Source organism: Coenobita brevimanus, chromosome 79 (assembly GCF_032717465.1).
Source record: "Coenobita brevimanus isolate Jiangsu-jjx chromosome 79, ASM3271746v2, whole genome shotgun sequence".
Classification (NCBI taxonomy): Eukaryota; Metazoa; Arthropoda; class Malacostraca; order Decapoda; family Coenobitidae; genus Coenobita; species Coenobita brevimanus.
Window position 1 is genome coordinate 22,812,846 of NC_137032.1, and position 13,003 is coordinate 22,825,848.

The following is a 13,003-nucleotide window of genomic DNA, read 5'->3' on the forward strand; positions in this document are numbered from 1 at the left end:
GTGGTCAGAAAGTTCACTCCCCCAACCTCTATATGCTCTTGCATCCATTACACATCTTCGCATCCTCTCATCCACACACACATAATCAATCTTTGCCTTCCTTTCATTCAGTTCACCACCCACCCTTCTCATCACTCGCCATGTATACCTGTGGATCATTTTGTGCTTGAAGAGGATATTGGCTATCACCAACCCCTTCCCAGCACAAATGTCCTCTAATGCACTGCCATTCTCATCAATCTCAGCAGGCACACCCCACTCACCAACTATTCCATCCATCTTCACATTCCCTACTTTACCATTCATATCACCGATCAAAAACACTCTCTCATTCCTTCCAAACTTTTCCATGCACACTTCCACATTTGTCCAGAACTCTTCTCTCACTTTGCTTGCACGATCTTGCGTTGGCACATACACGCACACAGTCGCCCTCATTTCTATTCCAACTTTCAATCTTACCCACACAATCCTTGACCCAACTGATCCATACTCTCTTATGTTCTTCTTCCATTTTTTACTCACGGCTATACACACTCCTTCTTTTGCCCTCTCATTCTCACCTACTCCTGCATATATACCCCATCCATACTCCCATTCTTTCACACTCCTACCTCTCCATTTAGTTTCAGTTATACCATATATTTATATTTTGTGTTGAAAACAAAGCCACCATATACATATATATATATATATATATATATATATATATATATATATATATATATATATATATAGATAGATAGATAATTCATTTATGTCAACACACACCTATGTCTTGGAGGTTACAAGTCTTGGAACATTTCCTGGTCTACTTCCTCACTCTGGGGATCGAAACTCCTACCTTACGGGCAATCGCTCGTATGGAGTGCCCAGCTTGTAGACCAACTATTTGTCCCCTGAGAGCTAATTGCCGTTGCTGATGATTCATTTTTGGATCACTGCCACCTAGTCATCTGCATCGTTTTTGCACTTTGAGAATACATCGGACACATTATCATTGGCTATTGGTACTGTGACGTGAGCAACTCTCCAAACCCTCTCATCCCCAGCCACCCTCCCTCCCACTCACAGTTACTAGACATGTGGGGTCTGGCTGCTGCTTCGTGGCTATTCATTGACTACCAGTGCTCCAAACAGTGGGTAATGCGGAACTTTTCCTGACTGTACCTCTTCCAATTGGGTTTCTGTGTATTCTGCCCTTGGTCCTTCTTCTGGGGTTTCTTTGGACCGTGGCCATTATTCTGAGAAAGGCCTTGATGGTCTGAGATGGCTTCCCAGACTTGGCAGTATCTTTCCTGTTCCAGGTTTGTCGCTTACGAGTTTGGTACCTGTATGCAGTGAAGAATGCATCAGCCTTTTCCACTATTTGGCCAGCATCCTTTACCTGAAAAATCTTAAGCTAAGCCATAATGTCAGCAGGCCAAGACTTTTCTAGCTGTGTGTGCAGCATAATGTCAGTTATCCCCTCATGCATAAGAGGGGTCTCATCTTTCTCTATCCACTTGTCTAAGTGGGCAGTGCGACGATCGAGAAACTGAACAGCAGTCTCCTTTTCTTGGAAACGTGCCCTCATGAAATGACTCCTGGCGTCATCAACTGTAAGACAATATGCTTTGATGAGTGCAGCCTTCATCATCTCATAGGTGAGATTGTCTTCGCGAATTCTGTGGAGAATATCGAGGTCAGCGCCCTCAAACAAGCTAAGAAACTGGAACCACTTAGGTGCCTCATCCAGCTGGTACAGCTGCATCATGTCCTCAAAGCGAGCTATGAATGGCTTGATTTGCTCACCATCCTTATATGAAGGAAGCATGAGGCACGAGGTTGCCAAAACATGTGCTAGGAGAGCACTTGTGGAGCTCGGGATGGCCGTACCAGATGTGCCCAAAGCCTAGGAGTCTCACTTGAGCTTCAGCACCTCAAGCTCATGCTTCTCAAGTGCCTTGTTCTCGGCATGCTCATATTTCCGCTGTTCTCGCTCGTGTTCACTTTCTGTCTCACATTCCTCGCGCTGAATTTTACGCTCTTCACGGGCATCATTCTCACGTTGCTGTTCATAATTGTACCATGAGAGCACATAGTCTTTAATTTCCTGGAGATTGATAAGCCCTATATTCTTGGCTTCCTGTATATATAAACTGGTTGCCATGATCTAACTGAGACTGAGTGAACTAAAGACCGACGTACTGACTGCTGAAACGTTTCACAGAGAAATGCTAATAATCGAAAGTGACCACTTTTATCTAGTTAAACTAGTAAAGAAAGAAAAAAAATGCAACTGACTGGGAAAACTTTTACCTAAAATTAATAAATCAGAATCAATAACCACCAATACGGCAGTGCCGGCTTATTTCGCCGATTCTCTAAAGACGAGAATTATATAAACTTTCTCAACAGTACACAGCAGAGACTAACCACTCACGAATGCTGTATTGCTAGTACTGCTGGCCCCTGAGAAAGTGTCCCCACCCTTGACGATCATAATTAATAATAATAATAATATTAATAGACAGGTTCTTGCCGGTGCTGACTCGTAGTTGGCACAACTAATTTAAGAATTAATACAAAAAAATTGGCCTAAATACCAGTTGTGATTATTATAGGAAATTTGTGCAAACTGGGAGAAGCAAATTAAGGAAAGCACAATGTGGAGAAATCAAACACGATTCTACATTTACGTTAATTTCAAAGAAAGGAACTGTAAATTTATTAATTACAATAAAAATTATGTTACAAGAATCTCAGTGAATTCAAAATATCAAAGGAAATACACTCACTCACGCACTCAAGAAAATAGCTAATAATCTTAAGCCTAGAAAAACAAAACGAAAATATGGGTCAGTGGAGAAAAATGGAGCTGTATCTACGAAAGACTGGGCATCTGTCTGTTGCTATTCCAGGCACTGCAATTCGCTGCTAATGTCCACTACTGTCAATCACCAACTTGGTGGGGAGATGCGGGAAACGTCAAACTGGAGAATACAGCTGCTACGATGGGGTCCTGGTCTCAGCACTGCGCATGACGACACCTACTCCCGTGGCTGTCCAACACCAACTGACTGATGTAACCAAGTTGGGTACAAGGGCGTGAGAAATGGGCATTTTCATTGGAAGTGGGCGTGGCCTTTTTTCAACGGTCAACAGAGGCAGGGCGAACGATATACACGCAATAAAATCACTCAGCAAAGCACTAATGTCGCGCATAAGAACAGTCACTTTTGAAGCAGTAACGAATGTTCTGAAAAACCATCCCAATCAAAGTACATACAAGGACGGTTAAACTAAGCGATGCACTGTGGGTCTTCCACTAGAGTGCGTGGCTTCCCACCAAAGTACAGTGTCAAGAATTTGTATAAATACACAATCTCGCGAATTCGTGATAGGGATCCAGATTACAAAGAAACTGTGAGAAATTTGTCGGTCAATTTTAAGGAGTTGGTTTGCAACACCAGTCTCAAAGTTCACTTTTTGCATTCACATTTGGAATTTCTCCCTGGAAATCTTGGAGCAGTGACTGAAGAACAGGGCGAAAGATTCCATCAGGATATCAAGGACATAGAAACAAGGTACCAGGGATGTTGGAATGTCGGTATGATGGCGGACTACTGCTATATGATTCATAGGGACACACCAGAAAAAGTGTACAAAAGTCTGGCCACCAAACAAAGTTTTACTGCAAAAAATTTGAGAATTTATAAACTCTAGAAAAGTTATAGGCTATGTGAGTCATGGGATAAATAGTATTGTTTCCTTTATGTATATGTTTAAATAATTACAGTTAATAAAAACGTTCATCTTAGATTGTTTTTGAATCATTTTGTATAGATCAAGTGAGATTTATATTTTGCTATATTATGATTTAATCTCTTATAAATTTTGTAATAACCCTAGAACCGGATTCTGTGGTGTTTTCACGCCTCGGAATATCAAGGTTATGCATGAATCAGCTCGTGTGAGCATCCGTCTAGGTGCAAGCGGGGTTCTGTGGTGGGTATAAATCAGTGTTATTAATGCTTTTAAAGAAATAATCCCTGCTGCACTCCTTGCCTCATTTTTTTTTTGTGGGGGGGGGGGTTCTTGAGAAGCCTTGGGGTTTCACATAGCCAACAATCCGATTTAAGATTAGCTTTTTTCAAATTCAGCTGTGTTTGTTTTGGTCCCAACTAGACTTTTCTAAAAATTGCCAAGTGAGTTTGAAATCATGGTAATGTAAATTCCATAGTGACTGAATACTAACTTAGCAATGTGTGTCATGTGTTTTATAATTACAACTTTTTCTTTTGATTACCAGGTAACTACAGGTAAAAAAACGATATTTCATACCCAGATATGTCTGATAATATATATATATATATATATATATATATATATATATATATATATATATATATATCTATATATATATATGATATAAACACAAAAAGTAACCTATTTAGGCACCAGTTAGTCACCTGTCATCAGTTTTATTTGAATATATGAAATGTCATGAAAAGTAGGGTCTAAAAGTATCTGTCATTTCACTTCTCCGGATCCTTATCTGACTTCAGTTGCTGCCAGGCTCTAATGTATTGATGCCCCATTATCATATCTTGTGTTCCCATCACTGAACCAAATTCTTTGGGTTTCAACTGATCGGTGCATAGTCAAGTGACCTTCATTCTTTTTAGTCAAAGTTTACATACTTTTCTATATAGCAAACAAAATATTGCAAGTTGCAGGTTGATACTTGTCATGTAGGATGGTGAAAGGATGTGCTTTTTTATTTACCATCATTTTTGTTATTTCTGTAACTGTTGTTATTGTCTGTTTCTCCATAGGGTCGAATTCTGTCCGGTATTCCCTTTAAGTTTTTTCTTTTTCTTTTTTTTTTTTTTCTTTTTTTTAGGATGTGATGTGATGGGAACATTCTATATGTATTATTTTATTGTGTTCACAAGTACAATAGAAAATAAATACATAAAATTAAAACAATTTCCATTGGCTAATTATGCAGACCTGTGTTATCTGTTTAACTCAGAGAAGACCGTTGGTCTCAGTATTGAGCAGATGCACCTAATATCAGTAACAGCCTGGGTCACCCCAGAGAACTGTGACAGGTGTTCATGATACACTTTTGAGCTGTGTTTCAGTTCGATAGAGTAGGTTATATTCTCACACCTCATCAAGAAGACCCATCATTTTAGTAAAGAGAAATTTTAGATTTTTATACTGATACCATGTACTTTAACTTTATGCCTGTATCATGTCCATGCAGTAGTGTGTTTTTGTAATACTGTATATGTCGAAAACTTCTGTCCTTATTACCATCATAATCCATCTCTCAGAAGAGATATAGTTCGTTCCTGTGTGTGTGTGTGTGTGTGTGTGTGTGTGTTCTTACCTTATCTAATTCTTACCTAATTGTATCTTTACAGCAGTGGTTCTTAACCTTTTTTGAGTCACGGACCCCTTCGAGAACCTGGTGAAAGCTATGAACCCCTTCCCTACAAAAATGCAGGTAAGCACATAAACACAGCAGTTTGCTTGCAATGAATATATTTTATGAAAACTACCTCACGCAGTGTATGACATACACAAAGTATAAAACAGTCTTTACAAAGAATTATGTTTCTCATTCTTTTTCATGCAAAAACCTACTGGCCAATCTAACTTGTGCAAATTAAACAAAACAAAACTTTAATTCTGCTCAAAGGTTCATTTCAACGAGAGGGCTGTTCTTGTTTGACCTGAATAAGATGAAATTGTGGAGTGGTCTTTGACAAGGAAACACGCATGTCATCGCTGACATCCAGTTGATTTCGCCTTTTTGTTTTGATAGAAACAAGCGCTGAAAACCCTGACTCACAAAGGCATGTAGATGACGGAATCAGAGCACCCATAGCTCTCTGTGCCAGATGAGGGTAGGCTTGTGTCAACGAACACCATAATTCTTCAAGACTTCAATTTATTTTTTATTTTTTTAAGCTAATGATGCCAAATGGCATCACGCAATATCGCTAAATTGTTCTAAATTTTTCTGATCTTCACGGACCCCCTGAAGTCCATGGACCCCAGGTTAAGAACCCTTGCTTTACAGCAATAAGTCAAGCTCGTACTGTCCCGTGTCAATAACCATTTTTATCGTACATATCCTTGAATTTTTTAATTGTTTTGGCACACACTATTTCATTCGGAAGTGCATTCCACTGATCAATTGCCCTACTTGGGAAACTAAATTTTCTTACGTCTTTATCTCCTCTCTTTTTATACAGTTTTTTGCAGTGTCCTCTTGCTGATCCATCCCCATAGGTTATGTAATCATTTATGTCTACTTTCTCCTTCCCTGATATGCATTTGTATAGCGTAATCATGTCTCCTATTTTCCTTCTCTCCTGTAGTGTAGGTAGATTCAGTTTTTCTAGTCTTTCTTCGTAGCTTAGATACCATTAGCTTGATACACATCTTGTAGTGGCCCTTTGAACTTTTTCAATCTTATCTATGTGTTTTTTGAGGCGAGGACTCCAGACTACTGACGCATACTCAAGGGTTGGTCTGATGAATGATGTTATTATCTTTCTTGGCATGTCTTCATGTATGTATGTGAATGCTATTCTCATATTTGCAAGTAGTGTATTCATGTTCTGTACCTTCTCACTGATGTGGTCAGCCGGAGATAGTCTGTTATTGATAAGCACACCTAGGTCCTTCTCCTTTTCTAATCTGTGTAGGGTTTTGCTTCCTAACTTATAATCCCAATTAGGTCTTTTTCCACTTTTACCAAACTTGATTACATGACACTTGTCCATATTGAATTCCATTTGCCATGTATTGCTCCATTCATAAAGTTTATTTAGTTCTTCTTGCAGCTCTTTACATGAGTCTGTGTTAGTAATTCTTCTTTGTATTTTTCCATCATCAGCAAACATTTTTAGATACTTTTCATTTAAAATGTTACTGTCTGTATCATTTATATACACTAAAAACATAATTGATGCCAGCACTGAGCCCGTGGAACTCCACTAGTCACTTCTCTCCATGATGAGTAATTTCCCCTTAGTACTGTTCTCATTTCCCTTTTTTAAAGAAAATCTTGCATCCAACAATACAGTTTGCCCTTGATTCCTCCTTGATGGTACAGTTTCCATAAAAGTCTTTGGTGCGGTACTCTGTCAAATCAATCAATCAATCAATCATTTCCTGTGGCACCCTCGGGGATGCATAGGGCCTTGATGAACTCACACCACCACATCCTATCTTGTGCTAACTCCTCAAGATCTCCCCAACACTCATCTCCAGCTTCCCGTCTGATTGTCCTCACCCACGTCTCTTTTGGCCTTCCTCTACCTCTCCTACCAAGTGCCACCCACCCTGGTGTACCTCGTACTATTCCCTGTCTCCTATACACATGTCCTAGCCACTTCCATCGTGAGAATCTAACATATTCATCGATCGGCTGCACTCCAGTTATTTCTCTAATTCTACTATTTGGTATCCTTTCCCACCACTTAACTCCTAATATTCTTCTAAGTGCTTTATTTTCAAACTCCAAGAATTTATTTTCCATAGTCACTGTGCTGTACCAAGACTCGTGTCCATAAATTAAGATACTCCTAACCATTACCTTATAAAGTTTGATTTTTGTATGCACAGAGAAATTGTTATTATTCCAAATATTTTTAAGCATTCCCATTGCCTGATTAGCCTTCTTTAACCTTTCCTCGAATTCAAAGTTCAAAGAACCATCCTTGGCTAAATAAGTACCTAAATATTTAAACCTATCAACTTGCTTTACAACCATACCTCCAATTACACATTCCTGCGCATTTTCCATATTCATATTGATTATTTCAGTTTTTCCACAATTAATAACCAAATCCACCTTGCGACCTTCACTCACCAAACAGTCCAACACTCTCTGCATCTCTTCTGGCCCATCACAAATCAAAACTATATCATCTGCATAATCTAAATCCAAAAGTTTCCTGTTCTCTCCCCAAAGTATACATGCACCGGTTTCTGTTCCAACGCGTTTCATAATGTAATCAATGACCAATATAAATAGTAAAGGCGATAGAACACCACCTTGAATTACTCCGGACTTGACTTCAAACGAATCACTTAGACAACCATCAACCATCACTTTACAAAATGTGTCCTCATGCATGTTCATAATGACCCTCACAAACTCCTCTGGTATTCCATAATGTCTCATAATCTTCCCCATAGTCTCTCTCGAAACACTATCAAAAGCCTTTTCAAAATCAACAAAACAAAGACTTAACGGTACTCTCATTTCATTAACTTGCTGCATCAAATGCATAACTATAAAGATCTGATCATTGCAACCACGTCCCCTTCTAAAACCAGCCTGTTCATCCCTCAGAATACCCTCAACCACCGGCTCCAACCTATTTAACAACACTCTACTGAAAACTTTCAAAGCTATCGGTGACAAAGAGATTCCCCTCCAATTACCACATTCACTCAGGTCTCCCTTCTTCGGAACTTTAACAATTACACCATTCTTCCAAACTGACGGTAGTAACCCCGTCACCCATATCTTATTGAATAGCTTGGTCAAGATCATTATTAATCTATCCCCCTCCACTTTAAACATTTCCGGAAATAAACCATCCTCCTCTGGTGCCTTATTATTCTTTAACTGTTTTACTGCTTTCTCCACTTCTGCAAGCCTCAACTCTCCTGTTTCTATATTTAAATCTTCCTGAGCAGACGGTATATCCTCTTCTGGTGGTATTGGTCTATTAAGAACTGTCTCAAAATGCTCTTTCCATCTGTTTTTAATATCTCCATCTTTGGTCAATAAATTTCCTTCCTGTCTCTAACTGGTATTTCCTTGCGTTTACCTGCATTACCACTCAGTTCTCTAATCGATTCATATGCTATTCTTTGACTCTGTCCATCATTTTTGTTTATTAAGATTTCAGTCTCTGCAACCTTTTCATCCACAAATGCTATCTGTCAAATGCTATCTTGAAATCTAAATAAATACTGTCCACCCATCCTTCTCTGTTCTGTAATGTTTCTGTTACTCTGTCATAGTAGCTCAACAAATTGGTTACACATGATTTTCCCTTTCTGAAACCAAACTGTCTTTCTGTTATCATATTGTGTTCTAGATGATTTACCTAAACTTTTCTTATCTGCTTTTCTAATACTCTGCTTACAACACTGGTTAGTGATAATGGTCGGTAGCTGAGTGGATTTTGTCTATTCCCTTTCTTGAATAAGGGAACAATGTTTGCCTTCTTCCAAATATCAGGTAGTTTACCTTGTCCCAAGGATTCCTTGAAAATTAAAAATAAAGGTATACTTAACTCCTTTGCAGATTCATGTAGCACCCAACATGAAATTTCATCAGGACCATTTGCTTTTCCTTTGTCTAATTTACTTAGCTCCTCCTGTATTTCTTTTTCTGATATTTGTATATCTGGTAGTATATGTGGGCATGCATGTTCTGTATAATCCCTCTAAGAATTATTTTCTTCTGTAAAAACTGCTTGGAAATTCTTATTTAGTGCTTCACAAAAATCCTTCTCTTGTGTGTAGGTGATCCCCTCATCTGTAATTGATTGTGTTTTATCGTTTACTTTGGTTTTGCTTCGGCTGTAGTTGTAAAATAGCTTCGGTTGATCACTACTTTTATTTACAATGTCCTCCTCAAACTCTTTTGGGGCTTCTCTCCTTATTCTTGTATAATCGTTTTTTGCCTGTTTATAGTTGTTATATGCCCTTTCACTCTTGTGTCTTCTGTATCTGTTCCACAACAAATCCCTTTTTCCTTTTGATTTTTTTACATTCTGTATTAAACCATTTCTTTACTTTCTTTTCTGCTTCTTTGTGCTGTGGGCTGTACTTCTGGACTCCTATTTCATACAGTTCACAGAATTTTCTATATATAACATTTAAATCTTGTCCTCTAAGCTCTTTTTCCCAATCTTTTTCTATGAAGTATTTGTTTAGGTCATGATAGTTGCCCTTTTTGTAGTTGAGTCTCTTGTTGTGGCTGAGTCTCTTTTTGTAACTTTCATTACTATTAACTATGTCATATGAAATCCTGTGTGTGTGTGTGTGTGTGTGTGTGTGTGTGTGTGTGTGTGTGTGTGTTGGGAGACAATATTGACTGAAAATACAAATAAATAACCACACCATATCTTTTGCAGCAAGAATTCAGTGTTTACCCGTGACTATAACTCAAGGGCATCATGAACAAGAACATCGTTTAGGTGATTATTTGTCAACACAGTTTTTCTAGCGTGACTGTTTGCAACAGATTATAAGTAATTTGGGGGTGCTGAATCCGAATTTGGTATCAGTTTTTGTCTATCACATCAGGTTTTTGAGATATGGTATGCCGTACGTTTGTTGAAAACTCGCAATTTTGTGCTAAATTTGAAAGAACTGGCAGAGTTAAATGATTCAAAATGCTGGAAATATGATATTCAAACAACAGTGCTCAAATGTGGATGGAATGGTATCTAAATTACTAGAGATGAATGATTATGTCAGAGAAAATGAACCACATATAATATGCCTAACTGAAACAAAATTAACACCAAGGATATCCGATGACATACTAAACTTGGAGGAATACAATATATGGAGAAGAGACAGAAACTTAAAAAAAGGAGGAGGAATAATAATATTAACTAAGAAAAATCTAAAAGCCAATAAAATAAAACTAGATATACCATCACAAGTAGAACTGATTGCAGTAGAGATAAACATATCTGAAGGGAAAGTAATTGTAGCCAATTTGTACATGCCACCCAGATCAAACACATGGGAATGAAACGAATATGAGGACCTGGCAGAGAGTACAATTCAGAGTTTAAGATCAGTACTACATAAAATGGAAGAGAAATCGGAAAGAATTATACTAACTAGAGATTTTAATACAAATATAAATTGGAATAATCTAGATATAAATAGCCAAGAAAGCTGTTGGGACCAAAAGCTCCTGGATCTCGTGCAAGAGTTTTTCCTAACGCAACATGTAAGGGAAACCACCAGAAAAAGAGGACTCGATGTACCTTCAATGCTAGATCTAATATTTACTAGGCAAGAAAATGATATTGACAGTTTAATATATCACCCTCCACTCGGCAGAAGCGATCATGCAGTACTAAATTACAACTTCAGGATAGCATATGACATAGTTAACAGCAATGAAAGTTACAAAAAGAGCCTAAACTATAAAAAGGGAAATTATCAAGACCTAAAGAAGTATTTCTTAGAAGTTGATTGGGAAAATGAGCTTAGAGGACAAGATTTACATGCTGTATATAAAAAATTCTGTTAATTTTATGAAATATGAGTCCAGACATACATCCCACAGCACAAAGAAGCAGATAAGAAAATACAGAAATGGTTCAATACAGAATGTAAAAAATCAAAAGAAAGAAGAGATTTGTCGTGGAATAGATACAGAAGACACAATAGTGAAAGGGCATATAATAATTACAAACAGGCAAGAAACGATTATACAAGAATAAGGAGGGAAGCCCAAAAACAGTTTCAGGAGGATATAATAAATAAAAGTAGTGATCAACCAAAGCTATTTTACAGCTACATCAGAAGCAAAACCAAAGTAAAAGATATAATACAATCCATTACGGACAAGGGAATCACCTATACACAAGAGAAAGAGATTTGTGAAGCGGTAAATAAGAATTTTCAATTAGTTTTTACAGAAGAAAAAAATTTTGAGAGGGACTATGTGGAACATGCATGTCCACACATACTACCAGATATACAAATAGCAGAAAAAGTAATACAGGAGGAGTTAAGTAAATTAGACAGAGGAAAAGCAAGTGGTCCTGATGAAATTTCATGTTGGGTACTACGAGAATGTGCAAAGGAGTTAAGGAAACCATTTTTTTTAATTTTCAAGAAATCCTTGAGTCAAAGTAAACTACCTGATATTTGGAAGAAATCAAATATTGTCCCCTTATTCAAAAAAGGGAATATACAAAATCCACTTAACTACTGACCAGTATCACTGACCAGTGTTGTAAGCAAGGTATTAGAAAAGCTTATAAGAAAAGCTTGGGTAAATCATCTAGAAGAACACAGTATGATAACAGAAAGACAGTTTGGTTTCAGGAAAGGAAAATCATGTGTTACTAATCTGTTGAGCTACTATGACAGAGTAACAGACACAATACAGGAAAGAGAAGGATGAATGGACAGTATCTATTTTGATTTCAAGAAAACACTTGACACAGTACGACACCAAAGACTTTTATGGAAACTGTACCATCAAGGAGGAAATCGAGGCAAACTGATTTGTTGGATGCAAGATTTTCTCATAAAAAGAGAAATGAGAACAGAACTAAGGGGAAACTACTCATCATGGAAAGAAGTGATTAGTGGAGTACCACAGGGTTCAGTGCTGGCACCAATAATGTTTTTAGTGTATATAAATGATACAAACAGTAACACTGGAAATGAAAGCTATCTGAATATGTTTGCAGATGATGCAAAAATACAAAGGAGAATTACTAACACAGACTCTTGTAAAGAGCTACAAGAAGAATTAAATAAACTTCATGAATGGAGTAATTCATGGCAAATGGAATTCAATGTGGACAAGTGTCATGTAATCAAGTTTGGTAAAAGTGGAAAAAGACCTGATTGGGATTATACGTTAGGAAATAAAACCCTACACACATCAGAAAGAGAGAAGGACCTAGATGTGATTATCAATAACAGACTATATCAGGCTGACCACATCAGCGAGAAGGTACGGAACATGTATACACTGCTTGCAACTATGAGAATAGCATTCACATACATAAATGAAGACATGCTAAGAAGGATAATAACATCATTCATTAGACCAACCCTGGAGTACGCATCAGTAGTCTGGAGTCCTCATCTAAAAAAACACCTAGACAAGATTGAAAAAGTTCAAACGGCTGCTACAAGATGGATACCAAGCTTAAGGGACCTAAGCTATGAAGAAAGACTAAAAAACTGAATCCACCAACACTACAGG